This window comes from Halichoerus grypus, chromosome 6 (genome assembly GCF_964656455.1).
Source record: "Halichoerus grypus chromosome 6, mHalGry1.hap1.1, whole genome shotgun sequence".
NCBI classification, from domain to species: domain Eukaryota; kingdom Metazoa; phylum Chordata; class Mammalia; order Carnivora; family Phocidae; genus Halichoerus; species Halichoerus grypus.
Window position 1 is genome coordinate 29,626,306 of NC_135717.1, and position 23,660 is coordinate 29,649,965.

Here is a 23,660-nt window from a genome sequence, read left to right on the forward strand (position 1 = left end):
AGCAGGGAGAGGGACAAGCAGATTCCATGCTGAGCGCAGAGCCCGACTTGGGGCTCATCCTCACAACCCTGAGATCATGACCTGAGCTGAAATCAAGAGTCAGATGCTTAACTGACAGCATCACCCAGGGGCCCCCCAAATCGTGTTATCTTAAAGCCACTTAATCTTTTTTTTTTTTAAGATTTTATTTATTTATTTGACAGAGAGAATGAGCACAAGCAGGGGGAGTGGCAGGCAGAGAGAGAGGGAGAAGCAGGCTCCCTGTTAAGCAGGAAGCCCGACGTGGGGCTCGATCTCAGGACCTTGCGATCATCATTACCTGAGCCAACGGCAGACGCTTACCTGACCAAACCACCCAGGTGCCCCACCACTTAATCTTCTTAAACTTCAGTTTTCCTCATCTGCAGGATGGGAACAATGACGGTTCTTGTCTCATATGGTTAACGGTGATATTAGAAGAGAATATTAGAAAGCAGGGGTTGGCAAACTACTGCCTACTAGCTGAGAATGAATTTTGCATTTTTAAATGGTTGAAAAAATCAAAAGAAAAATAATATTTCACAACCCAGCAAAGTTCCGTGAAATTCAAATTTCAGTGTCTACAAATAAAGTTTTATAGAAACACAACCAGGCTCATTCTTTTACACATTGTCTCTATGGTATTTTGCTACAATGGTGGAGTTGTTAGCTATGATAAAGACAGCCTGGCTCACAAAGCTGAAAATATTTACTGTCTGGCCTTTTATGCACCATTGAAGAGTGAGAGCATCATGCAAGGGAAGAGAAGCCAGTTAAAGCCGTATTATCCAGGTGGGTCCCTTGGCCCTAATCCCATTGGGCAGCTCTGGGAATTGGGGTAGAATACAGACTTTGTGTTATTGGATCCAAGGAGCAAGATCAGTTGTTGGGGAAGGAGGGCAGCATTGATTTCCTGGTTTCTGAGAACAGGCATACCATCTTGAATGTAGTGAGGGCTCCAGAAGTAGTAGCTATTAATAAAAAAATGTTAAGACAGACAACTTTGGAAATTGGCAGAGGTTGTCAGTTAAGTCAGACTCTGTGTGACCTTTGGCAAATACTTAACTTCTCTGAACCTCATTAAGACTGTAGTCAGGATTAAATGAGATAATTCTTGGCACCAAGTAAGTGTGCCATAAATTTTAATTACTATTAATACTTATTGGATTGAAATATATTCACATATTGAGTCAGATTCATAAAACTTTTATGAAAATTGTGTCTGTTTCTTTTAAAATCCCTGAGCATGTAATAAGATTCTGTAATTAAATATTCAAGACATCTACGGGCCAGAGAAGTCAAATATTAATGAGTTAAGAAAGGAGAACATGGTCTGATGGTGCCATTTTGTGGGAGTGTTACAGAAGTACCTGGATGCCCGTGTCTGAGCATAGAAATGTCCTAATACTTAATTAATTTCCAAGGTCTCTGCCATGGATCTCATTTTTATGGAAGCGAGAAGACTCAGGAAGTTCAGGACACACTGCTAAAAGACCTCTTGGTGTCCTTGAGACTTTTCAAATCACTTGACTTCAACGAACTAATGTCTTGGTGCATGTGGGCCAGTCATTGTTAGAGACTGGGGACACAGAGCTAGTTGAGGGGAAGTCGCCACTTTCAAGGCGTTCCTAGTCTGCATGAGATGTTCTTACCATGAACACGTCAGCCCAACCAATGCTCTTGAAGATATAAGAGGGAGATTAACTCTGAGCGTGAGAGTCAGCAAAGGTGTCTCCTACTTGGGGACAGGTGTGGGTCTGGAAGGATGAGCCAGATTTTACAGTCGGGAAAGAGGAGAATGGACAATTATTTCCTGCAGAAGGAGGAAACTTGAAAGAATGCTTAGTGACTGCGCTTAGTCCATTAGGAATAAGGCTGGAGCCCGAAAGATGGGGTTGGCGTCATCTTGCAATGGCATCTCCCATCTGTATTTACACTTCACTGTATTAGTAATGGGGAGCCTTTGGATGTTTCAGAGCAGGGCACTAACATGATAAAATGTTCTGTTAAAAATTCTTCTGACCCGAGAATGAAGGATCTTAGATGGGGAAGAGCAGGAAGCAGGAAAGAGACTGTTCCAATTAAAGGGTCCAGATAAGAGGGTGGAGAAGTATTGGAAGAAACAGAAAAGTGGGCACCAGGTGGTCTGAGTCTATGAATAATGAGCTTTTCCTCAGGAGGCAGAAGGGAGAAACAGAGGCAGGGCATGGATGAAATGGCGGATTTGTTGTCTTTTAGTTAGGGCTGTTAGGGCTGTTGCCATGCTCAAGACATCCATCCCCACCCTCCCTAGGGGGACCTGCTGTTCTCTTGTGGAAAGCGTGGCAACTCAATTGTTTGGCTTGGGCTTCTGGTGAGTTTGTGCTTATGAAAGTTACTCACATTTGAACATGGATGGAAGATGGTAATGGAAGGAGGAAACAAACAAATAAATAGCATCAAGGCTAGGAAAAGACAGACTCCTGGGGCACCTGGGTGGCTCAGTCGGTTGAGTGTCCGACTTGATCTCAGCTCAGGTCTTGATCTTATGGGTCGTGAGTTCAAGCCCCGCATTGGGCTCCACGCTGGGCATGGAGCCTAGTTAAAAAAAAAAAAAAAGACTCCTTTGAAGGGTGGGGAGTCTAATTAGGAGAGCAGGGTGTGACAAAATAAAGAGGTGGCTTCTTTTTATTAAAAATACTGAGGTAAAATTCATACAACGTAAAATCAACGTTAATCGGTTTAAAGTTTGCAATGCCATGGCATTTAGAACATTCGCGATGTTGTGCAACCACCACCTCTGTCTAGTTCCAAGGTATTTCCATCACCCCAAAAGGAAACCTTGCACCCTCATGCCTATCTCCCCTTACCCCGGGCCCTGGCGACCATTAGTCTGCTTTTCATCTCCATGGGTTTGCCGATTCTGGAGGTTTCATATAAATGGAATTATTCAGTACATGGCCCTTTGTGTCTGGCTTCTTTTACTTATCATCATGAACCTCAAAATTGTCATGCTAGGTCATGCCTCTGATAAGGAGACAGGTAGATGTATGTTCCATTCTCAGGGCATTTGCAACTTGCTGTGTCATTCACTTGGAACACTTTCTCCTGGCACTTCCTGACTGACTCCCTCACTTCATTTCATACCTGGGCTCAAATATCACCTCTCAGAGAACTCATCACTAGCGGGATTGGGGATGACCCGAAGAACAAAGAAGGCCTCAAGCGGATAGACTTGGACTGTCAGCAAGAGGAAACTCCCCAAGGTCATATCAGCGCAAGCCAGCTAATGCTTTGTCAAGCTCCCTTGTCTCTGCTGGTTTTATCTGGTGGCTACTTGTGCACAGAAGGAAACTCCCGAGACCCGAAGATAAAAGATCTCTTGGGGAAGATGGCTTAGGCTGTGTTTTTAAATGTAGGTTTTGTTAATATTTAAATTCAGCAAGGTCAACAGATCAGGAGATGGCTGCCATTGAAAAGTTAGTCTGCTATACTCACAGTTCCCAAGAGAAGGAAAATGCCACACCACAGAGGGCCACCCAGGGAAGCACCAAGGTTGGTTAGGAGGCAGAGAGAACGAGGGGAAAACGTGAGCTGAGTCCTCACTGGGGGGGTTCCTCAGGAAGGAGAGGGTGAGGCAAGGTAAGCAGGTTTAGGATTGGTTAGTGTGAATAATTTTAGCAGGCTCCGGGGTGTAAGGTAAGGGCTGTTCCTTGGTTGTCTGGTGCATGGCCCTGGGGTGATTTGGGCGATGGGGATAGTAACCTGGAATGTGATAGCCCTATGAAGAAGGAGGTTGGTGCTACGGGCCCTGGGTTGGTCAGTTTGCATAGGAAAGGTACGCTCCCAGTTGTCTTCCATCTCCAGGGAAGAGCTAACTCTGGGAGGGGCAGTCCCTCCAGGTCAGCAGGGCCCCGTATACCAAAGCATCAAGATACAGAACATAAAAACACACCATCAATATCGGCTGTTATCTCTTAGGACCACTTGGTACCTTGACTGTTTTTCTTGCCCTATTCCTTCCTCCGAGGAGGGTCATGCCCACCCCCGGGAGTTTGGAGGGAGAAGGGAAATCAACATAGGCAATTCACACTAGCTGATAATGGCTTTTCTGTCCAGCACACCTTCCAACTCCAATGTGGCTTGGTGCAGTGCACGGAAGATGCTTGGTACAGAGATGCTCTCTTCCTGCGCGAGGGCTTTTCAGGGCTCCTGGAACCCTGGGAGCCATTTATTTAGTGTTTCTTCATTTAGGGGAGATTGCTCTTTCACAAACTGCTTCATGGTGGTGGCTATTTCTCTTTCATCTGATTAGTCCTGCTTCTTGGAGACATTCAACACTGTTTTATCCCCCCACCCCGTCATACCATATGTTCTTCCTTTGAGTCTGTAGTATTTTGTGCTCAGATTCTGGAACTGTGATGTGGCATTTCTCTCCTGACGATTTCCTAGCAGGTGGCTTATCTCAGCAGCTGGTAATGGCAGGGGATGCCGTATTAGGGAGAAATCAGGTAATGCCAATCTCTGTGTGTCTGTAGATCCCTCTTTGACTTCCCCTCTGGAACTATTCCCTCTTGTGTTTACTGTCCCTTCACTTCTCACGTGTGTCAGCATCGGCTGTTGCTTAGACATCTGTTCAAAGAATGCTATATCTGTCTGCCTGAGACAGAGACGCTGGGGCTCTCTGGGGAGTCAAATTCATATTTAAAAATAATAATGGAGACATTTACTGAGTCCTACTAGGTGCCAGACATGGTGCTAAGTGTGTTCCATACATTGCCTAATTTATTCTGCCAACAGCCATTTCAGGTAAGTAAATTATTACCCCATTTTATAGACGAGAAAACCAAGACCAGGAGACTTGCTTAAAGCTGTAGAGATTTGGACCCATATCTATCTGATTCCAGGATTGTATTTACCGCTTGGATCAGATCACGGTATGCATAGGAGGATTCGGACACTTCTGTGTTGGTGATTTGTACATGTCTTTCTTTACCTAATAAAGTTCGGGAACTCCAGAATTCTTAAGCATCACCAGTGAAGAAGCCCAAAATTGTGGGCTCTAGGCAAAAATTTCGAGGAAAGAAAATTTGGCTACAGGGTCTTCATCTTCCTCTAATTCATTCAACTTTTTTTTTTTTTGAGATGTTCAGTGTCCCGGCCGCTCCTTCTCCTGATGCTAGGGTAAAAGTGAATGAAGCTTTAAGATACCGCTTATAGGAGTATTCACATTTTAACTACATTTGCAACCTCAGTTCAAGAGGTAAAGCTCTGAAGCCGGGTTATGATGCATTTCCCATTAATTTATTCAACAAGTGTTCACTGAGTGCTTACTTTGTCCAAGGCTCTGAGTACACAGAGGTGCAGAGGAGGTGGCCCTGTTCCTTAAGAGGCTCCCAAGATCAAGATTGAGACAGGTGCAAACACTACCACGACGTTATGAAGAATGCTTTAATGGAGGAACAATCATGGCGCTTGGAAGCCAGGCTGACAGCTGGTGGCTGATACGGAGAGGAGTAAAGACAATAGTCCTGGAAAAGGGACATTTGAGGTGATAAAACACGGAGTGGGCAAAATAAAATCAGGCATTCCAGGTAGAGGGAAGAGCGTGTGTGTCATGGGGGCATGATTTTTTTTTTTTTTTAATGTGTGTTTCCAGCTTTTGTCACCTTCTCCATCATCACGTTGAAGAGAATTGGGTCCTTGCCTGTCCAGTCACCTCCAGGCTCCTCAGGATGAAAACAATGGAGGAACAGGGAAAGAGAAAGACAGGACTCTAGGTGGCAGGACAGGATTCTTCCTTGAAGCAGAAAGGAAGAGGAGGGGAAAGGAAGTCAGAAGGGTAACAAATAAAGACTAGACAGAGAGTGGGAAGAGGAGAGAAGAAGAAGAATTTTGTAGTATGGAGGTTGGGGAGAGTTCTTTAGCAGGTTGGCATGAGACAGGATCTGGAGATGTTTTGAGGTGAGAGAAATCTGAGGGGAGGAAATGGGTGTTGCGAGAAATCTGGCTGAGGTTTATGACTTGGCTCCCCCATAATGTTCTCAGAGAGACCTAAGTACAGAGTGCAGTTCCTTTTTCATTTGCTTTGGCTGCCAGATTGCGCTTTGCTTTATATGACTCCAGGTGGGACCTGAGCCCCCTGGACCCTCAGAATTTATTTGGCTTACATGTACAAGTGCTAAAAGACATTTGGTGACATGGTTCATAGATAGAAAAGGATTTTTGGTTGGTGGTGCATTTCATCATCCTACTCATGGTAATGGTCCCCCTTCATGAAGGGGAATAATCACACATTTGTTCATTCACTCAACAAATATTTATTGAACACCTGCCATGTGTTTGATCCATTTTAGTCCATGTGGTTTATCATTCTGCATTCTAAAGGGTACCAACAGAGAAAAAGAAGGGATGGGCAGTCTCCAATGCAAGGAGTTACTGTCAGACGGTCTCAGTTTCCTCTGGAATGAGAATTGAAGTTTTGCCTAAACCTCATTGGAAATTCTTTATGTTTCCAGCCCACGCTGCCTCTGTTTAGATTAGGAAAATTGTATCTATTAAGCACTTACTATGTGTCACTGTTTTCTGTATAAAAATATGAAAAATATTTAGTTCTTGTTCTGAAGGAATTTACAGATTAGTGGGGGAGACACAGGAGAACATGCAATTTCAATATAATATGGTAGAAAGAAGGACAAAAGTAGACAGAACAAACTGTGGGAACACAGAGAAAAGGCACTTGGCTTTACCTGGGTGTTCATGGAAGGCTTCCTGGAGGAAGAGATTCTTGGGCTGAGTATTGAGAGATGTGCAGAAATTGGTCAGGTAACAAAGGTGTGTGTGTGTGGGGGGGTGTCCCTGGCAACAGAACCAGAAAGGGCAAGGTCATGGAAATATCATGTGTGGGGGAGCTCCAAGGAGTTCACTATTCGTGTTATTTCATTCAGCATTTATTGAGTGTCTATAATATGACGTTAAAATGTAGTGTATATAATATGACACTAGAATATAGTATCTACAATATGACACTATGATTTAGATTGGGTATTCTTGGTCTTTCAAGGCTATAAGTATAGAGATGAAAATATTTCAAGCAATGTAATGATAATGTAAGTTTTTACAAAGCAAATTTTGTACAGTTTCTTTTTTTTGTGAGTGAATAACACTGTAATTCATTTATCAAAAGTGGCAAAACGTGTCAACATTCTTCAGTCTTGCCAAACCTTCCTTCCATCCTGTAGGAAATAGTGGGAAGAGACAGAAAGTTACGAGTCTGAAGTTCATACCTCCCAATGGGACCTCAGGAAAAGTGCTTTTCCTCTCTGAGCCCCAATTTCCTCTGTAAAATGGAGATAGTAACCCTGCCTATCTCGATAGTTTATGGGCTGGATTAAATGAAAAGTGGATAAAGCAACCTGTAGAAAGACTGGTCCATCATAGGTGCTTGGAAATTAGTATCCATATGGAAAAACTTAGACTTCAGAATCAGACCTGAGTTCTAATTCCAGTCTGAGCCACCTGGTTGTGATGTATCTTTGGGCAAATTGCTTAGCTCCTGAGTCTCCATTTCTTCACTGGTACAATAGGAATAAGACATAAAGCACCTGGCACATATTTGACACTTAATAATGGTGGCTACTCAAGTGGCTGTGTGTGAATGGAGTTTTTATTTTTATTTATGTTTTTCTTAGAAGCTGATAGGGTATATTAGGATAGACAAAGCCGAGGCAACAGAGAGTAGTCAGAATGCCTAGTGGCTCCAACACAAGATGATTCTTTCTCATTTACCAGTCCAAGTTGGATGTTTCTGGTTGTCGGATGGCTCACCTCTGCATGGTGATTCAGGGACCCGACTTCCTTTCATCCTGTGCCTTTGCATTACCCCCGAGGGCCCCTTCCTCACAGTATCTAGCTGCATCTATTTGTGAGAATCCATCATACAGCTACACCCAATCACAAGAAAGGATGGGAGAAATAGGCATGCCCAGGAAGAAGAAATGGATTTTGGTGAACAGTTAGCAATCTCTGCCACATTGAGCGTCTTTAAAATCAGATTCCCGCCCTGATGTGTGTCCCTGTGGGAACAATGTTTACCTATTCATCACAGCAAATGCTGCTTCTTCAAGGTGAGACTGATTAGGATTTGTAGCTCCTCTTCTTTATCCCCTGTAAGGAGGGTGCAGAGTATGGCAAAGGAAGCGTTTAGAATTCTGGATCTTCCCATTTGATTCAAGAAACCAGTGTTCCAAGATGTCCTCCATTCAAGCCATGCAATGCTATTGACCAGTAAAAAAAATTGAGTCTATTGATTTTACTGCTGAGTGTGTGTGTGTGTGTACAATAGGGGTTGCACACTCAATACTTATGAGGTCCAGACAGGTAGTATCAATGAGTGAAGTAGGCTGAATGCATACTGTGATGAAATGGAAAGTTCTAGAATGCCACAGTGGGTAGTCATTTCTTAGTGCCAGGCAGAGTTTTGCATTTCAGGGACATGAGGCTGACGTTAGCTTGATTTTCTAGAGAAGTTGGAAATATAGATTTTTATATAAAATCTCCTTACTTTCAAATGCTGGCAACTAACTCAAGTAAAAATAATACTGTGGGTCCAACAAGACACGTCTGCGGGCTCTTCGTGGGCCCGGGAGCTGGCAGGTAGGGACCACTGACATATATAATGTGAACAGAGGGAACTCTGTGGTCTTATTTGCACAGCTGGCTCGAGGAGGCTAGGATGAGCATTGCAGCTGGATGAAGGTGAGGAAAATTCATTTCTTTCTCTGTCGGGGGTGGGATTTAGCAGAATCACTGTGGGCACCTGATCACAGGGGTTTGTCACTGCGTGTGCCTGAGCCCGTTAAGACGGACATGACTTGGGTTTCTCCTCTTTTGTGTATTTCTTCTTGTTGTTTAGGAAAGTAACCCCTGAGATTGAAAGATTGAAGAGATTTTTTGGAGCAAGGAGAGAATCAACATCCCTTCCCCACCTCCATCAGGAGACACAAAGCAGGGTGGGGGCTTGGTTTTCTCTTTCCTCCCGGGATCTGGTGGTGGGAGGAGGCAACCAGCCATCAGCTCTCTGTGGTTGTGACAGGGCCTCGGGAGGTGGGTTTGCCTGGGTTGTAATTTCCAAGTCTAATTCCACTTCATTCTTGAGCTGTGCAACTGGTAACTGCAGGACATAATTCTCTCTAATTTTCATGACCACTTACCTTGGAGGGAGGGTTAAAGAGCTGGTGGAGGGAGAGGTGTGTGCCTGAGCTGAAGGGCTGCCTTGCCTTCCTTGCCCCCTTCACGGATTATTGAATGAGCTCCTGGGAGGTGCTGGGGTTGGTGGCAGGTGCCGGGAGTATGATGGTGCACGTGACCAGCATTGTCTCTGCTCTCAGAGAGCTTCTGCTGTATTTGGAAGGGCAGGTGTTTTTTCAGAAGCTGATATGTGTGTATTTTTTTTTTTTTAAGATTTTATTTATTTGAGAGAAAGAGAGAGCAAGAGTGGGGGAGAAGGGGCAGAGGGAGAGGGACAAGCAGATTCCCTGCTGAGCAGGGAACCCAATGCAGGACTCCATGCCAGGACCCTGGGATCACGACCTGAGCCGAAGGCAGACACTTAACCAACGCAACCACCCAGGTGCCCCACTGATACGTGTTTTTAAGAAAACAAAGCAGATAGAATGCAAACGGGGACTGTGAGCAGGGGTGGCTTTTGGGTGGCCTAAAGGAATAGTTGACTTGAGAACTGAGGTCTCAAGGGCAAGAAGGAGCCAGCCATTTGAACAAGTTTGGGAAGAGTGTTCCAGACAAAGGGAAGGGTATATGCAAAGCGTTTGAGGCAGGGACAGAGCTGGTGTGTGCTGGGGACGGAAGAAATGGCAGTGTGGCCAGAGCATATTAAATAATGGGGAAAGCAGTGTGTGACGAGGTCGCAGAGACAGGCAGGGGCTAGATCCTGCAGCAAGTTCATGGTTTGGGATCCCGATTCCTTTCTAAGTGTGATGAGTCCCCAGGAAAGGGTTATAATCAGAGGAGTGGCATACTCTGACTTAGGTTTTAAAATGATCATGCTGGCAACTCTTTGGGTAATGAGTTTGCTATGAACTGGATTATGTTTGCTCCCCCACCAATTCATATGTTGAAGCCCTAACCCCCAATGTGATAGTATTGGGGATGGGAGGTTATTAAGTTTAGAGACATCAGGGAACTTGACCAGGTTCACCAGCTAGTTAGTGACCAAGCCAGGAGTTGAGCCCAGGGTGATCTGAGTCCAAATTCAATTCCCTTTTCCTAGTACATAGCACGCACACCATAGCCTACTGATTAAGAGCCCAGAGAGGGAATCAAATGCCTTAGTCTGGATTCTGGTCTGCTACTCTCTAACTCACACTAAATGTCTCTGTATCACAGTTTTCTAATCTGTGAAATGGGGTGATAATAGTTCTGACCTCTTAGAATTATAATAAGGACCAAATGAGTCGCTCCTTTGAAGCACTTAGAACACTGCCTGGCACATGTAGACTATATAAACATTTGTTAAATAGCAGAAAGGAAAGTAATGTCCAGCTCTAGCAGCCTCTGACCCTTAGGTACTGGAAGGAAATGACAGGATGTTGTTGTGTTGGACACTTGGTAGATCTACCTTTTCGATGTTCTCGGGCCACCCATCAGCCCCTCTGGATTGCCCATGGATTAATTTTGAGCACTGAATGCAGCTTCCTCCTGTCTTCCATGTAGGTGGGTCCCAGGAATAGACGGGAGAGGTCCTGGAACAAAGAAGCAAAATTCAGTGATACTCACATGTGACAATGAATGGAGACAGTTTTAGCTGTTGCAACTGGGGTGCTGGCACCTGGCATCAAATCGGTAGAGACCAGGGATGCTGTGAAACACCCGAAAACACAAGGGCAGCCCCATAACACGGAATGATCTAGCCCCCGTGGCCGTAGGTGCAGAGATTGAGAATCCTGACCAAATCTGACCTTGGCTCGATGTTGATAAGGTGGTGGTTCTTAAGATGCATTTGGTCTCTTTTGAGATACAGTCATTAGAAATCAACAAGCTTGAAAAACCCAATGAGCACTCTCTGCTCCCAAGTGAGGCCATTGGAGATGAGCACCTCTTGGCATTTCTTCTTTTAGCAGGAAATTCTACAGAGGAGAGTTGGTGGGAGTCAAAAATCCATCCGTTTTCATTTTACCAGGCATTTAGGAAAAATAACTTTTCTCCTGCAGAAGAAATTACATGAATTATATTAAAATCGGTGCTAAGGTAATAAAATTACATGCTCAGGACTCTTCTAAAAAATTCTCTGTGTCTGGCAGGGTAATTTGAGTGTGGGGAAGACAATCACCCCAGCCGCTACACTTCCATATAAAGATGGAACAGAGGAAATTGGCTCGACCATGCTCTCGATGCATGTACCATTCTGTGAAAATCCAATTTTTTTTTTTTTTTTTTTTTACATCTGCAGATTTAATCACAAGGCAAACTTCCTGAGGCAGATCCATGAGAAAAATAATTCGGGGTTGTTTTAAAAATGTGTAAGAGGCAACTTCAAATCGCCAAATGGATGGTGGTGCCCAAGACAGGGGCAGACACCTTGGAATTGGGCAGAAATGGGCTCTGATGTCATGTGAATCATCCTCATGCTGGGTGCCAGTGCTTTATTGGTTGGAAAGGACGTGTATAGAAATGCACATGTGATGAGAAAAAAGTCTTTAGCTTCTAGTGCGGTAACAATTTTTAGCTCCCAAGGGAGGAAAAAAAAAAGCCTTTGCTTTAATGTACAAGAAAACTAAAATGACGGGAGAAAGCGACATCTGTTCTTAAGATTCCCAATAAAGGCTTAGAGGCGAATTGATGCAAGCGATGTACTGGCCAAGGGATGAGGCTGGTGGGGAAGGGGAGCGTGCTCGATGGAGTCCAAAGAGAGCAGACTCTGAAGACGGACATCCCAGCTGGTGTGAACAGGGGGGTTTGAACTTCTCGAATAGTGGATCTCAAGCAGGGGTCGTCGTACCCTCCCAGGGGTCATGTGGCAGCGTCTGGAGACATTTTTGGTGGTCACATTTGGCGGGAGGGTTCTGTTCATGCGTGAAGACCAGGGGTCCTGCTAAACATCCTACGATGTGCAGGACAGCCCCCACACAAAGACGTATCTGGTCCAAAACATCAAGAGAGCCCAAGGGGAGGAAGTGTTTTAGCACTTCTGTTCCTTCATCTGCAAAATGGGAGTAGATGCTACAGCTCTTCACCTGCTTGTTCTAAGTAGTAAAGATGGCAGTATGTGGGAGGGTGCTTTCTACCAGTGGAGGCTGTCTTCACTGAGTACTGAGATCTCTAGAGCAACCCCGAATTTTATTTCTCTACTTTATCAACCATGGTCACAGAGCTCTTCCTAATATGCAAGTCTGACCCTGCCGCTTCTTTCCTTAAAAGCTCTCTGTGGTTTTCCGTGGACTCCCCTAATGTACCCAGACGGATCTTTGCGGGCTTGTTTCAACCGTGCCCTTCTCCACTGCAGCCTCTGTCAGGAATGCAATATGCTCTCTCCCGCCTCCACGCCTTTGCACCGCTGTTCCCTTTCCTAAACCTGCTCATCGCTCTTCCTCACCCAGTCAGCTCCTGCTTGTTCAGATGGCCTCAGCCTCCATGTCACCTCCTCCAGGAAGTCTTCCCTTATTGCTTCACAGGAGAGAAGGTGCCTACCATCTGTGCTTCCATGGTGCCTTCATTCTTACTCCATCCCAGAGCTTGTAATCCTGTATTGTAACTGCCTTTTAAAATTTCCCATCTTCTCCCCAGGCTGTGGATATCTTGCTCACTGGTTGTATTCTCAGTGCAAGTTAAGTACTTGACCACCTAGAGTACTGTTGAGTAAATATTTGTTGAGGGAGTGAATGAATAAATGAATCGATGAGCTATTTGAACATAGCTGCTTCCAGCAGAAAATAACTCACTTTGATTTCTCTCTCTTCTCCTTCCATGGGCTGCTGTGTTATGGCCATGCTCGTGGACAATGGCCCACAGGGAGAAGTTTGTTGAGAAGAGCACAGAAGAAGGTCGAGATACTCTTTAACCTTGACCAATGGCCCTGACATAATACAGAGGAAAGTGTCCTTGCATGGACACAACCTTTTGCCTCTCGAGTGAATTAACTGCTATTTTCCGGGAAGTATATTAGTCAGAAAAAGATGAGAACTTAGTGAGTCGTCAGTAGCTCTGGGACTGTGTGTGGATGTGTGTATTCCAGACTATTTTTCGTCGTGTGTCCATGTGAATTTCATTTTCTCTGCTACGTAATTATGCTCCTGGAGGACAGGACCAACCTCTGCTTTGTCTTGGAGGGCCCTGGCCACTTTAGCGTATCTCGTCAAAGTGCCTAATGAAGGAAGCTTCCAGGTCAATATCTCCGCATAAGGATGTGCAGTGCCCCCCGTTTTTTACAAATGAGTAAATTGAATATTCTCCAAGAGGGGAACTGTGTCCATATAGCAAGTTAGCAACAAAACCAGGGCTCAAAAAAAAAAAAAAAAAAAAATGGCGTAGCTTCATTGGAGACAAATTATAGAAGCTGCGATGTCTTTAAATTTAGAAAACAAAGTTAGCTCCTGCCAGAATTGCAAGGCAGTTCTGACGTCTTCTGAAAGCCACTTCTCCCATCCAATTTTATTCTTAAAGTAGGAAGCAAAACCTCGCAGGGACACTCTGGTTCGTCTCCCCTTCCATTTATCAGTATTTTTGCCCTCATTATACCCATGGCCTAGTTTTCTCAGGCTCTTTAGATGTCAATGAGCGTATTACACTAGGTATTGTCCTTGAAACTTTTTGAAGTTCTTTAGGCATTATGAACAAGGTCTTAAACCCCAGCTGAGTGCCACCGACTACTTTGGCTCTGCTCTATTTCCTTAAGAAATCTAAAGGATGGCATTCCCATCTTCCAAAGCAGAAATTGATAAAGAAAGGCCGCCCTCATACGGAGACTTTCCCCCCTTTCTTGGAGGCAGCAGAGAAATTGCTAAAATGGACTTTTATTGTGCAAGATGCCACCGTCTTCAACCAACAGAAAGCAGGCTGGCAGCTTAGGAAGAGTGGAGCATGATCTGGGGGAGGCAGGACCCCCGGTGCTGAACCTGGGGGAGGGTGGGAGTGAACGTTTGCATTATAATTCTGGGCTGCACTGGACAGGGAAGAAGAAACCAGCCAATTAGAGTTTCCTACAGCCGGTGCACACGGCAGAGGGACACTGGATCTCCGGTTACTTACGGGGCTTTTGGAAGGGGACCTGGGTCTGTGTTTTCTCTTCTGCTCTGGGCTTTCACCAACCCAGTGTAAACATGATTAGCGATTCTCAGCAGAGTCCCTTGAAGCTGTTTTGGCATCTTACAGGGTTGGAGGGGAAGATGGAAGGAGTTTAGCTCCAAGGTTTGGAAGCGAGTGTGTTGTGCTGAGGGCTTGCTCCTGAGTGGGTGGAGTGGGTTCATGAAATCTAATTTAAGGAACTCCAAGAAGACCCACTCAAGCCCTAAAATACCACCCCTTCAGCCTTTGAAAATGTCAGCTTCAGTATCCATTCCTACGTGTCCATCACGTCTTTCTACAACTTCCTGTGAGGGGGCAGTACATTAAGTCTGTAATGCTCCCATGAGGGCGGTTTCCTCAGCCAGCTTTTCCTCTTGACTGTATATGGGGGATGTTGGGGAATGGAACCAAGGCCAAGAGATACAGAGAAGTGGCTGTCCCTGCTCGTGGCCACTGGAAGCTCCTTCAGCTGCCTTTGGGTTTCTTTACTATACCAATATGTGTAACCAATGTTGGTCTTTCAACAAGTTGGGGGACAGTGCGAGGTTGTATTCCTTTTGACATTCAACTTGTTAAAAGCAGGGCATCTGAAGCTAGCCAGTGTGGACTCACATCCCAGCTCCACCATTTACAAGCTCCGTGACCTTGGATGATTTACTGAACCCCTTCCATCTCAGACTCCTTCTGTGTAAATGAGAGCACTTACACCATTGGCTTATTTGAATGATGAAGTTAGAAGTACACATAATAAAACACCCTTTCTATTCTAGTGCTTGCCCTTATGTGCAAAAAAGTCATTATGACAGTCCAATGATGGGGGGCAAAGGAAAGCGTTTCCAATAGCAAAGCCGGAGCACTTTGAGCAACAAAATAAATTAGTATTGGATTATAATCCCAAGTATAAAATAAATATCCATGAGTCCACACTACCATAAATTAGTGAGTGAACAAGTAAATAAATGGGGAATAGAGACAGATACCCCGTACAGAAGAATTCTAAATAGTTTACATAGACACTCTATTCTCAAGGGGGCAGGAGCATAGCTGCCCTCTCCTTAAGTATGGGTTGCACACAGTGACTTCTTTCCAAGGAGGACAGTTTAAAAGGGGGAGGGCAGTTACTGCAGTGGAGAAATCTGACGAAGACTAGCTCAGCCAGGTGATCAAGGTTAAAGTCAACAGTGATAAATCATGCTGATACCACTTGCCCTCTATGTGATAGGATAGAAATGGTGTTTATCTCTGTGGTCTTCCTCCCCCAAATCCCAAACCCCAGTCTAATCATGAGAAAAACACCAGACAAGTCCCGAGAGACAGGAATCCTACAAGTTACGTGATCGGTACATCTCAGAACTGTTGCGGTCGCCAAAAACAAGGAATGTCTGAGAAACTGTCAGAGCCAAGAGGAATCTAAGGAGACATTGACCACCTGTGCTATCGTCTCCTAGGACAAAAAAAAAGGACACTAGGTAAAATTAAGGAAATCTGAATAAACCGTGGACCTTAGTTAATAATAATGTATCAGTATTGATTCATTCCCTGTAATAGATTAACAAACTAATCGAACATGCTAGTAATAGGGGGCACTGAGTTCAGAGCGTATGGGAATTCTTTGTGTCATCTTCTTAAATTTTCTGTAAATCTAAAAAAGTTCTGAAAATAAAGTATTTTAAAATTTGTTGTCATTATTATTAGTTCTTCTCTGGAGTTCTCTCTCCTGTGAGAATTTTAAAGCTCCCAGGAGGACCTGTTAAGTCCAAGAGATCAGTCCCAGTTGCTACCACCGTTGTGAACCAAGAAGGCCTGTTTTTTTTGGTTGTGGTTAGTATTGTCCCCACGTGGTACAACTCAGGTGATCTGGCTGAGTTCTGGCTAGATGCTCATCTAGGGGAAGACATATTAACTCTGAAAACGGTAACTGAGCAGCCCAACAGCACCCACAGCCGCTAAGGAAACGCGTTTAGGTAAACCAGCTTCCATTCCAGGCAAAATCGATCATTTTTTTCCCTGTCTGTATACATCCTGGCTGAATTACTCATCACATTGGATTTTCATTATTCATCTTCTCTGCCCATCTGTGGACTCCCCAGTGGAAGAGAGTTTTCTCATTTATCTTTGTACTTCCAGGACTTCAACCTATGCCTAGCACAAATGACTCAAAAATTGATGATTGAGTGGAAGTTTAAACTTGCAATGCTGAAATCCAATTTGATTGCCTGCACCAAAACAGAAGAGATGGTGGGACAGATTGTATTTTCCAAAGATGCCATAGCAATAGCTCCCCTCCCACTTGCTCTTTCAGTGTGACCTTCACACTCCTCGTAGCTTGGGGACGTCTGTGCCCCTTCCGCTTGAAATGGGTGGACCTTTGTGACTGCCTTGACCAAGATCAGAGCATGTTGCAGAAGTGATGCGTGTGAGTTCTGAGGTTCCATCATAAAAATTTCATGTACTTCTCTGTCCTGTTCTCTTGGAACGCTCACCCTTGGAACCCAGCCGCCATGTTGTGAGCATGCCCAAGCATGGTTATGGAGAGATACCCATGGAGAGGAAATGAGGTCCTGGCCCACATTCTCAGCTGAGCTTCTAGCTGCCGGCCAGCATCAACTTGCCAGCCATCTTGGAAGTGGATTCTTCAGCCACCAGCGCAACGACTCCAGATGATGGCATGTGGAACAGAGATGAGCCCTCCTATCATGCCTTGTCCAATTTGTAGATTCATGATCTAGTCGATGGCTATTGTTGTTTTAAGCCACTATGTTTTAGAGTGTGATACGCAGGAATGAATAACAGGAACAGACGGATAAACAAAATTGTCAGGTGATTTAAAATCAGACTTGTGAGTTATTTTACCTTCCTTCCCATTTCATGCAAAAAGCCTTCTGACACTGGAGTTTATTTTTACCATCAGTGGGATTGACTGAGAGGGATAGAGTCACATTTGGAAGAGAGTAACCACAAGGATCTCAAAAATAATGATTATGGCATTTATCAATCAATTAATTTAGCAATTATTTGAGTACCCGTGTGGGCCAAGCCCCTGGCTAAGTGGTGGGATATGTCAATGACTGAGCCAGACATGGTTCTCTGTCTTCATGAGGCTTAACATTCTAGTGAGGAAACTAAATAAAGGATCAAACAATTATTTTAAATTAACAATTAATTTAATCACTGTGGCTGAAAGAACTGAAGAATATTTATCCTAGAAAACAGCTTCTCCAAGTGTCTACATGGCTTGGGCTTCCTCATGGTATGGTGGCTGGGAGGCTGCTCATTTCATACCAATGCTGATATGTGTGATGTTATTTATTTATTTATTTATTTGAGAGAGAGAGAGAGAGAGAGAGAGAGAGAGTGTGAGCAGGGGGAGGGCAGGGGGGAAGGGGGAGAGAAAAATCTCAAGCAGACTCCATGCTGAGCACGGAGCCTGATGTGGGGCCCAATCTCATGACCTTGAGAGCATGACCTGAGCAGAAACCAAGAGTGGGAGGCTTAACCGACTGAGCCACCCAGGTGCCTCAGTTCTGTGTGTTGCTTTTCTACTCCCCCATCCACAGGTGAGCTCCCAGCAGGATCAGCAGTAGGTGACTCTGTACCCTGGCCAGAGGTGATTGGCTCAAGGGCAGACACCTGACTCAGGTGGAGCCAATCACATTCTTGGATCTGTGGATAAAGCTTGTTTACGGTAGTGCTAGAGATGAATGTCCGGGGACTCCTTCTGAGAAAACTGATCCCGAATCTGCTTGGTTCCTGCATTCTCTGAGGCTGATTCTCCTCCTCATTTTCCTTCCATTTCCCCAACTCTTACTCCTGCCTTTCCTCTTCCTCCTTCCTCCTCCTCCTTCTTGATTTAATTAGATACCCCAGGATCTTTCCAGTTATTTTCCTTTAATGCCAAAGCTTGCCAGAGTTGGTTTTTTTTACTCACAATAAAACCAAACCTTCAACTATTACAAAGTCCAAGAGGGATTATCCCTGTCTTTTAAGACTCCCAAAGGATAGAACTATAAGACCAAGGAACAAAAGACACAGTGGGAGAAATTTCAGCTGAATACATGAAAGAACTTTCTAAGGGCTGGAGACAGACACAGAATGGAGGTAGTGAGCTTCATATCGTTGGAGGTTTCCAAACAAAGGCTGGTCATCCACTTAAATGTAATGTTATCAAGAGGATTTAAGCACATTAATTCAAAGATCCAGCTGGTTAATGATGACGATGATGATGGCAACTAACAGTTTCGTGCACTTCCTGTTTCCCAGGCACATGATAAGTGTTTTAACAGGCATTATCTCATTTAATCTCACAAGGTCATTCATCTGGTGAGGCAGATTTAAACTCGTACTTGAGAACCCACGAACTATGCTCTTTAGTCTTAGGTGAACCTTATTCCACTCCAGCCCCCAAGGCTCATAAGATTTCAGCTCCTTTTCCCTATCCCAAATCCCAGAAATGGGAAAGCAAAAACCTTGGGTAGTTGGGCCCTGAGTAATACAGAATACTTCACATGAAAAAAAATTCAGGCATCCTAGCTAGACACACTAGATTCAGAAGATGGTAAAAGCAAATGGTCCTCAGAGCACAGTGAGTCCCGTACAGGTGGGGCAGCTCACTGAATATATCCGCCCGTGTCACTGGACGTGTGCTTTTCTTCTTCTTTTTTAAAAAAGATTTTATTTATTATTTATTTATTTGAGAGAGAGAGAAATAGAGAGCATGAGTGAAAGGGGGAGGGGCAGAGGAAAAGGGAAAAACAGATTCCCTGCTGAGCAGGGAGCCCCACGCTGGGCTGGATCCCAGGACCCTGAGATCTTGATCTGAGCTGAAGGCAGATGCTTAACCAACTGAGCCTCCCAGGTGCCCCTCTTCTTCTTTTCTTTTGTTACACCTTCCAATTTGAACATTTACCTGAATCATTTCTACTCTTTCTTTTTGAGCTCAGCTAGCTTTATGATAATAATTATTGTTGTTTTGTTTATCTTTGCAATGCAGAGCCTCCCTCCCAGTTCTGAATACTGGATATTGCTATTGCTGCTGACAAAGGGTGTGTTTGTGTGGGGGAGAAGATTTGAATTGCCAATAGTCTGTTTGATGACTGTTTCCCAGAAGCAGGCATGATTAAATTCAGCAGAAGTTTCTTTTAGAAATGTGCCTTAAAAAAAGATCCCCAAACTCTACCTGATCATTTATCATTATTTTAAATCATAAGGAAAATTGAAGGTTCCTATCATTTCCTTAATTGAATAAAGGAGACAGACTTGGAAGGATCCTACTGAATGCTGAACAGACTCCAAGCTCCTAATTAGAGCGTTTACCTGCAGAGTTCCCTTTGCAGAGGTGGCTCAGAGCCCTGCTTCTCTCCCCACCTGTTCCTGATGGGCTTCTGCATGCCTAGCAGGTTAATGCTGAGGCCAACCCAGTGCGTGCTTCTTTAATAGAATACTTAAGCCCATTCCTGTTGTGGAGGGAACAGCAGATCTTCTAAGAATCTCTTGAGCTCTTCTTAAGCCTATTATGTTTCCAAGGAGATGTAGTCCAGCAGAAGGCAAAGGGTGGTTGTTGTCTGGGTTGGGACCTTGTTTACTGAACAGGGTTTGGAAACTTATCTCTTTATTATTCACCTCTACTTCCCAGACTCAGGTGGTGCTTGACTTTAGGAAGGAATTGTGTGCCTTCCACTTATCATGTTTCTGAAACTCCCAGCTTCATGGCCCTCAAAGAAGGGTTTTTAGTAAAGAGAAGTGTGTTAAAATCTTCAGACCTGAGAGTTCTGCTGGCTTGTCATACATACTGGCCCCTTAAACATTGGATGAAGTTTGGGTCCCAGACAGGGGATGGCAAATACATTGGGGGTCCTTGGATGATGCTGATAATAATAGCTAGAGTGTATAAGCCAGGCACTGTGTTGGGGAGGGGGAAACACAGATTAATATTGTGCTTCCCTTGTTAACAGAGAAGACAAAACCAGGGGTCTCTCCATCCCTGAACCATCAAGAATCTTCTCTAGCCATAGAGAATAAAATTGTGAATACCACAATTCTGGTTACATTTCCTGTAACCTTAGGGCAACTGTTTTTAGGAATATGGACACCCCTGAAGTAGGGGCAAAAAACCTGATAAATTCCATGACCCTGGGGATGTATCTTTTTTGTTTTTGTTCACTGTTGATTTTGATTACCTAACTTCAAGTCTCTTATATAGCACAGGAGTCAGCAAACTTTCTCTGGAAAGGGCCAGGTAGCAAATATTTTAGACTTTGTGGGCCATGTGGTCTTCCTTGCAACTATTTAACTCTGCTCTTGTAGCGAGAAAACAGCCATAGGCAATAGGTAAACAAAGAGGCGTGGCTGTGTTTCAATAAAACTTTATTTATAAAAGGAAGCTGTGTTTTGAGGACCATAGTGTTTGCTGGTCCAGAGATGGCACAGAGACGGCACAGAGTAGGTGCTTCATAAATATTTGTTGAGAAAGTAAATCTAAAGTAGGTCCAATAAATGGAATTGGAGACACAAAACCAATCTTTACAAAAAGCTTTTAACAGTCAATACCTGCTTCTTGTAGACATTTTGGAAAATACTGAATAGTACATAAAGAAAATAAAAATCATGACTGAAAAATAACCTCAGTTAATAATTTGGTGTCTTTATTTCTTTTTAGTAATTTCTTTTTTTTATTATGTTATGTTAATCACCATACATTACATCATTAGTCTTTGATGTAGTGTTCCATGATTCATTGTTTGCATATAACACCCAGTGCTCCATGCAGAACGTGCCCTCTTCAATATCCATCACCAGGCTAACCCATCCTCCCACCCCCCTCCCCTCTAGAACCCTCAGTTTGTTTTTCAGAGTCCATAGTCTCTCATGGTTCATCTCCCCCTCCGATTTCCCTCCCCTTCATTCTTTCCCTCCTGCTATCTTCTTCTTCTTCTTCTTCTTTTTTTTTTTTTTTAACATATAATGTATTATTTGCTTCAGAGGTACAGATCTGTGATTCTTTTTAGTCATTTCTGATGAATGCCTTTCTAAAACACAGGGTCAACAACTGAAATTTTAACATATTATGATATGCATTTGCTCTGTTTTATGGAAGGTGACAGATGAAACCAACTTCCTTTGGGATGTACCAAAAGGGGCAAGTCTTCTGTTCCAGGGGATCAGAAGATCACCCTGAAGTCAGCCCAATCACCTCTATCCTGTGACATCCAAAAGCAGATTTCTGCCCAGGACCTGAAAAATCCTGAAGTGCTTTCTGGATCCCAAAGGAAGATTTAATTAAGAAGCTCAGTAGAGTTTTGGCATTGAGTGCTGTGTTGCTTGTGTGTGGGGTAACTCATGGAACCCAAACGGGGCATTTCTTCTCTGGTTCTGGATGCTTGGGAGTGCCTGGAATGCATTTGCAAAGGCCAGAACATTCTGAGAATGTGTTACTTTAAAATGGGCCAAGAAGGGCTGTGATGAATAGTTGAGGCATAGGAATTAATAAATTGGGGTGAGAGAGAGCCATCAGGACTTGTTTATTTCACAACATGGAGAGCAATAATCTTCCAGTCGCCCTCCCTCAGTACACACACACACACACACACACACACACACACAAGATGTCCCTGCACGTATCATCTTTGGGGGTGTTTGACCTGCCCTTGTCTGACACGATTGCATAGCCTCTGTTACTATACACAGCCATTGCCCTGCTCACCCCATCTCTTTGCACCACTGCCCTGTCTCTGCACACACAGAATCAGCCCTCGTACTTATAACCCCAAGATCAAGAGTTGTATGCTCTACCGACTGAGGCAGCCAGGCCCCCCTGCGTTGCTCATTTTCAGAAGCCAGCAAGCACACGCTCATCTAAAACAATTCCAAGGGATGCTGAGAAGCATCTAATGCTCAGAAGACCTCTAGGACTGCCAGGCAAGTGATGACCACCTCTTCTCAAATTTGGGAAAGGGCAACCAGTAGCAAACCTTTATGTTTCAAAACTCTTAAACTATGGATATTTGGCATGACGGGAAGAGAGGTGGCCGAATCATGTGCACGAGGCACATTTGATATGCGTCCATCTGGGCTCTTGCTATTCTTGACGATGACTACACAGAATTCCACCCCCTACCCTGAACACCTCCTCTGTTCTCCTCAAAGGCCTATGATGGTCATTTACCAAATATACTGTACCATGTCCCCTTTGAGCAGCTGGATACTCAATCTGGGAGCCTCCCTTCCACACTGGGGGGGAATGAACAGAGGGGAAGAAAGGGGGGAGGGGTGAAGTGCCCATCATGTGCTGTGTCCTCTCTGTTCAAACCCTGATTTATTCCACCCAACAACGCTGCTAGGAGGTAGAGCATCTATATATTGTGAACTGGGATGGGCTCTTTTTGTTGACAATGACCACATTTCCCCCTGTTGCATCTGCCCCTTTTAAAGCACTTGGAACTGTGCCTGGTACAAGGTAAGCATATATAATTGTTAGCTATTCTTCTTCTTGCTCCTGGTGTTCCTTTGCTCAGCAGGACTGTGGGAGCAGCAGTGTACTTATGAGCATCCTCTTTGGCCTCAGACAGACTTACGTTTGAGTCCCAGGTCTGCCTATATAAGCTGAGCTCTCTTGGGCATGTTATTTTCTGATTCCTAGTTCCCTCACCTGAGAAATGAGGGTGATGATAGAACTTCCATTATGGAGTTACTGTGAATGTGCTCAGCACAGAGGAGGGTCATTCTACAAGATCCTGGGCTGGCACAAAGACCTTTCACTAACTAGAGGCGTTTGCCAGCCAGCTATCCCAGCTCTGGAAGACATCTGGTCAACTATTCCTTCCGTAAGTATTGATGGTGTGTCTTTAATGTGCTTGCTGGTGTTCTGGGCACTGGGGAAGCAGTTGAGAACTTATATCCCAGTTAGAAAGACAGTAACAATAAACAGGTCAACAAGCAAGAAAAGGAATAGATAATTTTAGACAAAAATGAGCATTATGAAGAAAATTAAGCAGGATAATATGAGAGTGATAGGAGGCAGGCAGAGGAGGGCAACATTAACAGGGCAATCTGGAACGAGATTTACGAGGGATGCCACTTGAGCTGAGGATGATGAGAAGGACAGGCCAGGGAAATGTTTGGGAGCTGAGGACAGAGGAAACAGCAGGTGCAAATCTGAAATGACTTCCTGGCTCAAGTCCCCATTAACTTCTTATCTTTCCACACTTTCCTGTCTTAATAATTGCCAGCCTAACAACACAACACTCTAGACCAGGTCAGTCTGGGGACACCCAAGTTCCAGTGAGGGACTTGGGGACGAATGGTGATCTTCACAATCAGTGAGTGCTGTTTGGGCTGCTGTTTAATTTTGGAAAGACCTTCAGCCTCTG

The 23,660-nt window shown here is 44.3% G+C and overlaps 1 long non-coding RNA gene across 1 annotated transcript in view; it reads left to right on the top strand.

The window, feature by feature from the left end:
• Positions 1 to 4,407: 4,407 nt before the first annotated feature.
• The window catches only part of LOC144382077 (uncharacterized), a 405,648-nt gene continuing 386,395 nt past the window's right edge, over positions 4,408 to 23,660 (top strand). Inside the window, exon 1 of the long non-coding RNA XR_013448474.1 lies at positions 4,408 to 4,508. This is a non-coding gene — a long non-coding RNA (uncharacterized LOC144382077). The remainder of the gene's footprint in view (positions 4,509 to 23,660) is intronic.